Below are 10,378 nucleotides of genomic sequence, written 5' to 3'. Positions count from 1 at the left end.
TCATTTAGAGAAACACCCAAGGCAGCAGCTGAGTTCAGGTGAAACAAACATACAGCCAATACCAGACCAATGAAAGCCACCGCTTTCTCCATCCCTGCTTGATGTCAGGTGTTTCTATATAGCAAGCTTGTGTTCTCACTCATTTTTATAGCTTATCAGACCCACTAGTTTTGGTATAACTTTTCAAAAGATCACGCCCTTACCTAGTAGCCTTTAATTAAGTCTATATGTTCTATTAAATATGGATATAGCAATATGATCATATCTCTGTTTTCCTCTTGTGAACCATTACCCAATTTGAATATCTTTTTTAATTTAAATTTAGATACACATCTAATTGATTGATTTTAACAATAAGATATTCTATGATTTATTGTTCCACTACAAATATTTAAAAAAAATATTCAGGAAATATATCATTCTAAAACTTGGCTCTAAGTTCAATTTAAAGTTCACTGCTATGTAATTTATATTCAAAATTGTCATTGGCTGGGTCTCTGACATGCAGTGCCAGCATTTTGAATTTATTTCTGTATTATTGAGTTTCTTATGTTAGGTTTGTGATTATTAGTTCATGTTTTATTCTTATTTAGGGTTAAGCTGAGCTTTAGGTTAGCCATCATTTATCATCTGTCTCCTTGGTTTTTGTGTTTGGTTTCTTGTCTAGTCTAGTCTGTCAAACTTGTGTTGTCATGTCTATGTCTCCATGTTTCCTGGTTTATTTTGAAGGAGTCTTGTCTTCTTTGTCATTGTGTTTAGTTTCACTTAACCTGTGACTGTCACGGCGAGTGAGATGAGCCGTGTGGAAGTAATTTCCTCTTGTACTTTCCCACTGTAGTGTATATTTCAGTGTTTTTTCTGTAACGCTACCGATCTCCGACTTGTATCCCCATATAATGTCTGTGTTGCGTGTGTAAGGTCGGGGGGGGGGGGGGTCCCATTTCACTGCAGGGCAACCTGCATGTGGCGAATAAAGCTTTGATTGATTGATTGATTGATAGATAAAGGAGGATCCAAATGCAGGCACTTGTAAAGGTGTGAAGGTGGTTTATTAAACACAAAATAAAAATGGACAAATGGCAAACGGAGGAAGGACTAAACTATACTGGGAACAAACTAACTACTGGACACGAACCTGAACAAGAATGAGAGCAAGCTGAGGCAGACGATGGTTGACAGCAGGGAAAACACACGAGTGAGACATGGTGGATACACAGACGGACAAGCGACTACAATGACAGAAGACACGACTTAAATACACTCAGAGAAACACAGGTAGATTACACACAGCTGGGAGTAATGAACGAGACGAGACAAAAAAAAAATCGAATAAGTAAATTTTAAGAGCGGACATTTATTGATATATAGTTGCATTTTCGAAACATGGGTTAAAAAATGGACACAGAGCATGTCTATGAGAATGGAGAGATCATGTATAGCACTATAGATGGGTTTGATTTGATTATACTGATGATAGTAAAGTCAAATCTAAAGCCAAAAAACCCTATATCTGATGCAGCTCCAGAGACGTGTCAAAATTTTCTAAATATTCTTCTATTGTGTTCTAGAGATTTTTAAAAAATTATTTTGTTTTCCTTGATTTGGTATTAAGTGTATATTTTGAGATTTTCATGCCATGATCTAATTGGCTACACATTTCCAAACACAGGGTCAGAAAAAAAGAAAAGAAAAGAAAAAAGTCTTCACTCCTAAAACTGGTAATAAACACATTAAAAAGATTATTTAATTTTTTTTACTGTTTTTTTATGTATAAAACTATATGATGATGACATAGACCAAGAATTTATGAACATGGGATGGGATATGAGAATTCCAATTGACAGCTGCTATAAATAGATTAGTGTATGATATGACTGACTGGACCATAATGCTGGAAATTTAAAGGCTAATGCTGGCCATGGCCCTGGATCTTTGACCCAGAGTTTTGGGTTTTGCACTAGTTTGTTTATTGGTTACTTTTTTTCCTTGCTGATTTTTCCCCATTATTGTAAATCCTCTGTGTTTAGGGTTTTGTTTTTGCTACCATTGTAATCTGGTTTTCTGTTAGTTTCTTGTCTATATTTTGAATTCCTTGGGTTTAAGTCTAGCCTTCCTATCCTCTTGTCTCTTGTCAAGTCTTTGTTAATGCATCTCTATTATTATTATTCTTTTTTTTTGGGGGGGGGGGGGGTATGTGGTCTTTTATTTTTACCCTGTTGTGTCTAGCCTTCCTGTCATGTTCGGGTCAAATCTGACCAGTTTACAACTTAAAACACTCATAAATATTGTGATGCTTGATGAAGACTTGTACTGGTTGATGCCTTGAATGCCCTGCCATAAACTGAGAGTTTTTTGTATTGCTAAAGCGACTCTGGATCATTTTTGCATATATGTGTTTTGAAGTTGGATGGCACGGAAGAGTTTGGCCCTGGTTGTTTTAAGATTAGCTTTATTCCTTGACCGAAACACACCATTCTTCTCTCTTCCCTATACATCTCTCTCACTAATGTCTTGATGAAAAAACAGGGCTTTTTTTTACTTCTTGTGGTAATGTGCTTGAAGATGGTGACATCCTCTGTGTGCTTTCCGATGAAGGAGGACACAGATTCAGTGTACTCATCCAAATTCACACAGCTATCATGAGTAGCTGCATCTTTAAACATGTGTAAGTCTGTGTACTCAAAACAATCCTGCAGTGCTGAGACAACTCCACTCAGCTAGAGTCTGATGGTTCTTCTGGCAGGTCTGGTGCATTTCAGCAGTGATGTGTATGAAGGCCGCATCAACACTGTAGTCTTGTCTAAAGAAATGATGTGAGGGTGCACAGCTGCTTTGTAGACATCACACATTTTGGTGTACACTTTATCCAAGCAGTTCTCTCCTCTTGTAGCAAAGTCCACATGTTGGTACTATTTGGGTGGTACTGTCTCAACATTTGCAAGATTAAAGTCACCAGTCACAATGAAAAATCCATCTGTATGTACAGTCTGGAGTTTGATGATAGGTTTTTACAGTTCTGTTAGTGCTTTTCACCATCCTGGGTCGTTTGACCCAGTGTTTTGAGTTTTCTTATATTTTGATGTTTATTGTTCATGTTCAAGTCTCATTTCGTTATCTTAAGCTTTCTCTGTCTCCTGTCTTCTCATCTTGTTTACATGTTTCCCTTCTTGTGTTTCATTCAGTCTCCTCTGTTTGTCATGTGTAGTCTCCTTGTCCATTTAGGTTCCCCTTGTGTCTCTGCCCTGTGTCCCCCTCTGTGTTTATATGTATATGTCCCTTTTCCGTTCCCATGTTCACCTCATGTTCATTCCATTTCTCCTGCCTATCATGTTTATCAATGTTCCCATGTTCCCCCGCTCCCTGTCTCTCCTGTCCAGCTTGCATGTCCCAGGTTATTTCTCTCCATGTTTCCTGTTTTATTTTGAAGGTCTTGTGCGCAATGTTCAGTGTGTTTAGTTTTGCTTCCAGTGGCGTCATGTTCATTTGTGTCAGTCGTTTCCCCATGTGTTTCCACCATCCCTCATCACCTCCTGTGTGTATTTAGTCTGTGCATTTTCATTCATTCCTTGTTTGTTTGTCTTCTTTGTTACTACGTCATGCCATGTGTCCAGGTTTATTATTTCATGACAGAATGAAAAAAACAGAGCAAGAATTCTGACTGTCTCTTAGTCTGCATTTGGGTGTCCAGTGTGCCCTGTGTCCTGAGTATCCTGTGCTGCCCCAGCCTCTGTCTAGTGCGCCCTATGCAGGTCCAACCCGAAAACTCTGTATGCCCTATGCAATCCCAACCCATAGAGTATTCTTTAAGTTCTGCAGAGGCCTGGTAATGAACTAATAATTTGATTTAGGTGTGCTGACCCAGGGTTATATCTAAAACCTGTAGGACACCAGCTCTTGAGGCCTTGAGTTCCCCACCACTGGACTAGGGGAATAGAGGGAACATGAAACACAGAGGCAACAGTAACTAAACGTGGTACACAAGGAAGACAGTGACAGAAAACTAAAGACTAGAAACTAAGCATATAACACATCAAGACCAATAAGGAGAACATGAATAAAACTGAATCAAAGAATAGAAGAACCTAAACACAAAAACTGGGTCATGACAGATACCCTTCCAGACACCCCTACAAATAACAAACAAAACAATGTCCAACCCAACCCGGGCAGGTGGCGGGCAGTCCAGGACAGAGGACTCCAAAAAAACAGTCCAAAGCAAAACAGTTCAGGAGGCCGACCGCGGAACCAGCGACAGAGCAGTTCTGGAGGCCAACTGCGGAGCCAGCGGCGGCACCTGAGACAAAGCACCTCATGTTGACAAGGCCAACCGCATGAGATGTGGTGGCTACACAGGTGGAGCAGGTCCGGAGGCCGACTGCATGGAAAGCGGCAGCGACAACACAGTTTAGATGGTAAATGGTAAATGGACTGATTCTTATATAGCGCTTTTCTACTCTTCCGGAGTACTCAAATCGCTGTATACAACATGCCATGTTCATCCAATCACACCCATTCTCACAAGCACTTTCTCTATACATAGTGCTTTCTAACTACATTCACACACATTCATAGTCCGATGGATGTATCGGAGAGCAACTTGGGGTTAGTATCTTGCCCAAGGATACTTGACATGCAGACTGGAGGAGATCAAACCACCAACCTTCGATCAGTAGGTGACCTGCCCTAACTCCTGAGCTACAGACACCCAGGAGGCCACCTTTTCGGGAAAGATCCTTGGCCAACAGATCTGAGAGATCTGAGAGCAGAGAAAGGAGATGACCGAAACGAAGAGCTTTAGGTGACTTGGATGGCGCCCGTCATTGGTGTGGCTTGGGGGATGGTTGGCATCGGTGTAGCTTGGTTGATGGACGTGGACGTGTAGGCCGAACACCACATGGACATGTTGGCGTGCTGGCAGAGACGGAGCTGGACCAGACGACCTGTTGACCTCTGGTAGAGACGGAACTTGGCAGCCGCAGGCAGTCAAGCAGCAGGCGGTGCAGCAGCCGTAAGTGGTCAAGCTATGGGCAACGTGTCAGCCACAGGTGGTTGAGCTGCGGGTGGCGTGGCAGCCATAGGTGGTTGATCTGATGGCTGGCTGGACTTTGCAGAGCCCCCAGTGGAGACTGGCAAAGGCTGGGCAGACTCTCCAGAGCCCCCAGCAGAGACGGGCGACGGCTGGGCGGACTCTCCAGAGCCCCCAGTGGAGATGAGAAAGTGCTGAAGTAGTTCTCCTGAGCCTCCAGCAGACACAGACAGCGGCATGGAAGCTGCGGGGGGGCTGGAGCGGCTCTCCTGAGCCTCCACCTAAAATGAGGGAGTTCTAGACCGGCTCTTCTGAACCTCCAGTGGAAACGAGGCAGCGCTGGACCGGCTCTTCTGATCCTCCATAGGACACGAAGAGTGCTGGACCAGTTCACTGCACCATGGCTCCCCTGCAGCTGGGCCCGGGACCACACCTCCGCCACACACAAATACTGGGTCACAAACCCAGTACTGTGACAGCCAAAGTATTTTACCAGCTTGGCTAATGCATTATCTTGGAACTGGGCACTCAGAAATTGAACTCTTGTCTAGATTCATAAGGTTTATTCACAGGCAATATTCAATGACATAAGATTTAGGTAAACGCACACTACCAGTCAAACGTTTTAGAACACCCCAATTTTTCCAATTCTTTTTGAAAATTTTGCAGTTAATGTCGTATTGCACTCTGAAATGAAAGCATAGCACTAAATGGCACCGGACCAAACGGACTCAAGAGCACACCAGCTCCTAGAATAAAAGTTAACAGTTTATGAAACTCCTGCAACATAGTCTTGTCCAAGATGGACCGAGAAACCCAGGAACGTTCTTCCGGACTGGAGCCCTCATCCGCGCCCCAGACACCGAGAGTCCATTATGCGAGCGATAGAGTAGGCAGTCAGCCTATCCACAACCCAGGCGGGTGAAGGGGGCCTGGCAGGAGGGCACAAGGGACTGGAGAGTATACGTTTTATTTGTGACACATGGAAAACACTGTGTATTCTCATGTTATGGGGAAGTTTAAGCTTGACTGAAACAAGATTTGGTGGTTCTCCATACCCGACGGCACCTGTGCAGATGGACCTGGACAGATGGGACAGTGTCCTCATCTTCGATAGCCGGGAACAACGGGGGCTGAAAATCTAATGAGGCCTCAAACGTGGCAGACCGGTAGCTGAGGACGTGAGGCTGTTGTCGGCGTATTTGATCCATGGCAGCAGCTCACTTCAGATCGTTTGGTTTAAGGAGGCGATGCAGCGCAGCAGCCTCCAACTCCTGGTTGGTGTGCTCGGTCTGCCTGTTACTCTGGGGATGAAATCCAGATGAGAGACTGACCTTAGCGCCCAGCGAGGAACTTCTCTTCAGATCCTGTCTGAAGGCTAGACACACTGTGGTCCATGGTCTAATACCATGTCCTCCCGAATGCCACGTGAGCTGTGAGCAATTGCCTGGTTTCCAGGACCAGTTTAGGGAGGTGTGAAGTTTAGGGAGGCCACGAAGTAAGCTGTCTTGGAGGAGAACCAATTGACAATGGTGAGCATTTAGTTGTTACCTCCAGAGGTGGATAATCCGGTGACAAAGTCCCGGGCTATGTGTGACCAGGGTTGGGATGGCGTGGACAGAGGCTGCAACAACCCAGCGGTCAGCTGGAGGACTTGTTCTGGACACAAACAGAGCAGGCCAGGACATATTCACGTACGTTTCGAGACAGCGTTAGCCACCAGAAGTACTGTTGCAGGAAGGCAATGGTGCGGTGCATCCCAGGATGACAGGTAAATCAGGCCGTGTGTCCCCAATGCAGTACGTGAGCGCAAATGGAAGCAGGCACAAAGAGCCAACCTGGGTGTCCATTCCCAGGATCTGGGTTGGTCCGCTGGGCCTGGTGGACTCAATCTCCCAAGTGACCCAATAGCGAAAGAAGCTGGAAGAACTGGTGCTGGGTCAGCATTGCCTTCGGTGACTGCAAACTGGCGTAACAAGGCGTCCTGTTTGACATTACGGGACCCAGGTGATGGAAAAATGGAAACGAGTGAAAACAGAGCACACCTGGCTTGACAAGCATTTAAATGATTTGCTGACTGCAGGTATGCCAGGTTCTTGTGATAAGTCCAAACAATGAATGGTTGAGCTGTGCCCTCCAACCAGTGCCTCCACTCCTCCAATGCCAGCTTGATTCCTGCTCACCGACATTGTAGTTTCTCTCTGGTGGGGTTAGACGGTGAGAGAAAAAAAGCACATAGATGAAGCTTACCATCCCTTTGTTGCAAGAGTACAGCCCCCACCGCAGAGTCAGAGGCATCCACCTCCACCACGAGTTGCAGGCTGAGGTCCGGTTGGGACTGGTGCAGCGACAAACTGCTCCTTAATGTAAGAGAAGGTTGATTGGGCCTCGGGAGAGGTTTTACTCGGTTCAATTCAGTTCAATTCAATTTTATTTATATAGGTCCAAACCACAACAACAGTCGCTTCAAGGTAGTATACAAAGTAAGGAAACTGTATTGACATGAAACTGGAACTTTTCACCTTTCACAAAGAGTCTGTTTTCCAGGAGATGCTCCAAGACCTGTCTGACATGGTTCTCATGCTCTGAAACTGACTTAGAGAAGATTAAGATACCATCAAGGTAGGAGAATTTGAATGTAATCCCTTAGCACGTCGTTCACCAGGGCCTGGAACATGGCCGGTGCACTGGTTAGGCCGAACGGTATCACCAGGTACTCAAAGTGTCCAAGGTACGTATTGAACGCCGTCTTCCTACTCATCATCTCCACGGATCCTTACCAAGTGATAGGCGTTCAACAGGTCAAGCTTGCTGAAAATAGTGGCTCCCTGGAGGAGCTTAAAAGCAGAGGAGAGCAGAGGTAATGGATACTTGTTTTATTACTGTTATGATGTTTAATCCGCGATAGTCTATGCATGCTCTCAAGGATTTGTCCTTCTTCTCGAAAAAGAAGAAACCTGTGCCTACTGGAGATGACGAGCTCTGAATGATGCCTGCTGCAAGCGAATCTGTAATATATGTTTCTATTGCTTGATTCTGGATGCGATTCAGTCAGTGGGCAACTGAGCTCCAGGAAACGGGTCGATGGCGCAGTCGTAAGGCCAATCCGGGGGTAAAGATAATGCTGTATATTTCTGAAACACTTCTGCTAAATCGTGATAAATAGGTGGCACAGAAGACAAATCAGGTGTTTCGGAAGGCAAAGATGGTTTATTGGCAGATTTAGGTGGCGTGGTAGATTTCAAACAGGTCATATGTGACACTCCTCCCCCGACCCAGACATGCATGCCTTCTTCCATTTGATCTAGGGGTTGTGCTGCAGTAACCAGGGGTGACCGAGAACGAGTAGTGTCTGGGGTGCAGCAAAAGTAAAGAAGCTGATTCTTTCTGAATGGTTAGCGGAAGGAATGAGTGTGACGAGTTCGGTAGCATGCGTGATGTCAGGGAGACGGTGGCAGGATAAACCTCAGATACAGAGAGCATGAGGCAAGGCTTCTGTGGATATGTTGAGCTGATGAGCTAACTTGGTGTCCATAAAGCTTTGTTCAGCACCCAAATCGATTAGAACCGCCAGAGAATGGGTTTCGGTCCAAATAATCAATTTAGCGATCAGCATTGCAAGGCTGGGCGCTCACTGCCTCCCAGTTTTACACACTGAGATAAACTAGAATCGACACTTCTCGTTCCCCTTATCTTTAAACCATGCATTGGCTCTGTCATTGCAGCTTCTTTTTTTTCCACAACACCTCCCTCCACACTTAGTGACTTAGTCTGTTACCTATAGTGTTAATATCAAAGAACATAATACAAACAGTATTAAAGAAGACATGTAAAAACACCCAAAGAAAATTACCCATAAAAGTTGATTGCATCATTCACGGTAAACTCATAAAAAACTGTGTGATGAAACCAGTGGTCCTTTAGCATGGTCTGTGAAACAGCAATTAAGTGCTTTAATATCTCTGATGCTTGTGTCATTTAATAATTTTCTATGAGTCATCATAAGATCACCCAATCACAGCAAAATGCAACAGGAGAGAAGATAACATTGCTTCTACAAATTTTTGTTTTCTAAAATTGAACCACTGCTTTAAATTGAAGTTTGTTAAGCTACTTTCCTAGAGATAACAAAATAAAAGAGAAATAGTCACACACTTTTCATTAGAAAACATAGAAACTAATAATATTTATCATTTGGTCTGATATATTATTATTCTCCTGTGCCTGGTAGTGAAAACCAAAACAACAATGTTGTTGTTCCATAAGCATTAATCCTGAAAGTGTCCTGCAGTGCTCTGCTGTGTATTTAATCTTTTAAAAATTCCCTTTAATATGTATTTGTCCTACAGTATACCTCCATAACTTCATTGCCTTAGTTGTTCACGGATTTTTCCTCTCACTCTAACAACTGTTTGCGAAAACCCCTGCAATTTCGTGGAAACTGCAAACATTCTTCATAATTTTTTTTAGAGGAAAACTAGCTTGGTATGGTGAAATTCTCCGGTACTCAGAAGCAGGAGGTTTGAAAGCAGCCAATCCAAGAGCATTATTCATCTCTCCTTATTGCATCTCCGGCAGATGCAGTCCAGCATTCCCACATTATAACTGTTCATCATATGTAGCTATCTCCAGTGTTTGGTCACTCTGCTTCCAGTGCACTTATGTTTCTTGTCAGTCAGAAGCTACAATCACCTTACCTTTCCTGTGAATGTAGAGGGGACACTCTGGGGTAATTAAGTAAAACCAGATAACTACAGAATGCCCTGGGTCTGTTGAATTTTCTTTGCAGTACAGACCTCTGCTCACAAAATTTGAAATCCTTAATTATTTTATATTTTTCAGAAAATTCATGCGATGTTGTAGTGAAATATGAATTATTTATGCCTCAATACTAGCCATGCATGTTTTTTTTTCTGCATTTACACAGTGTTGGAGAGTAACGGAATACATACCAGCGTTACGTATTTAAAATACAAAATATGAGTAATTGTATTCCGTTACAGTTACCGTTTAAAAAGGTGATATTCAGAATACAATTACTTTGTTGAAATAAATGGATTACACTGCAGTCTTTTTCTGTTTCATATGTTGGGCTATGCCCTCTCTATTTTTAGTAATTCCACACCGGTAGAAACCCAAATAAAACACGCATTAAGAGGCTCTAATGCCTGTGTGTCAATCGCAGTCTCAGCCCATGTCACCCCTACTTGCGACCCGCATAATAAAGCGAATAATTTTTTTTTTTTTAATTATTGTTTGAAAAGTTTTTTAAAATGAAGGCTATAGGCAGAGTATAGACATAGCCCTAAAGAATGTAGCCTCATGGGCAGTGTATTACGTGCTGCAGGGAGA

This window comes from Perissodus microlepis, chromosome 14, assembly GCF_051167445.1.
Source record: "Perissodus microlepis isolate ML-2025 ecotype Zambia chromosome 14, ASM5116744v1, whole genome shotgun sequence".
NCBI classification, from domain to species: Eukaryota; Metazoa; Chordata; class Actinopteri; order Cichliformes; family Cichlidae; genus Perissodus; species Perissodus microlepis.
Note: the sequence above shows the minus strand (reverse complement) of the source record.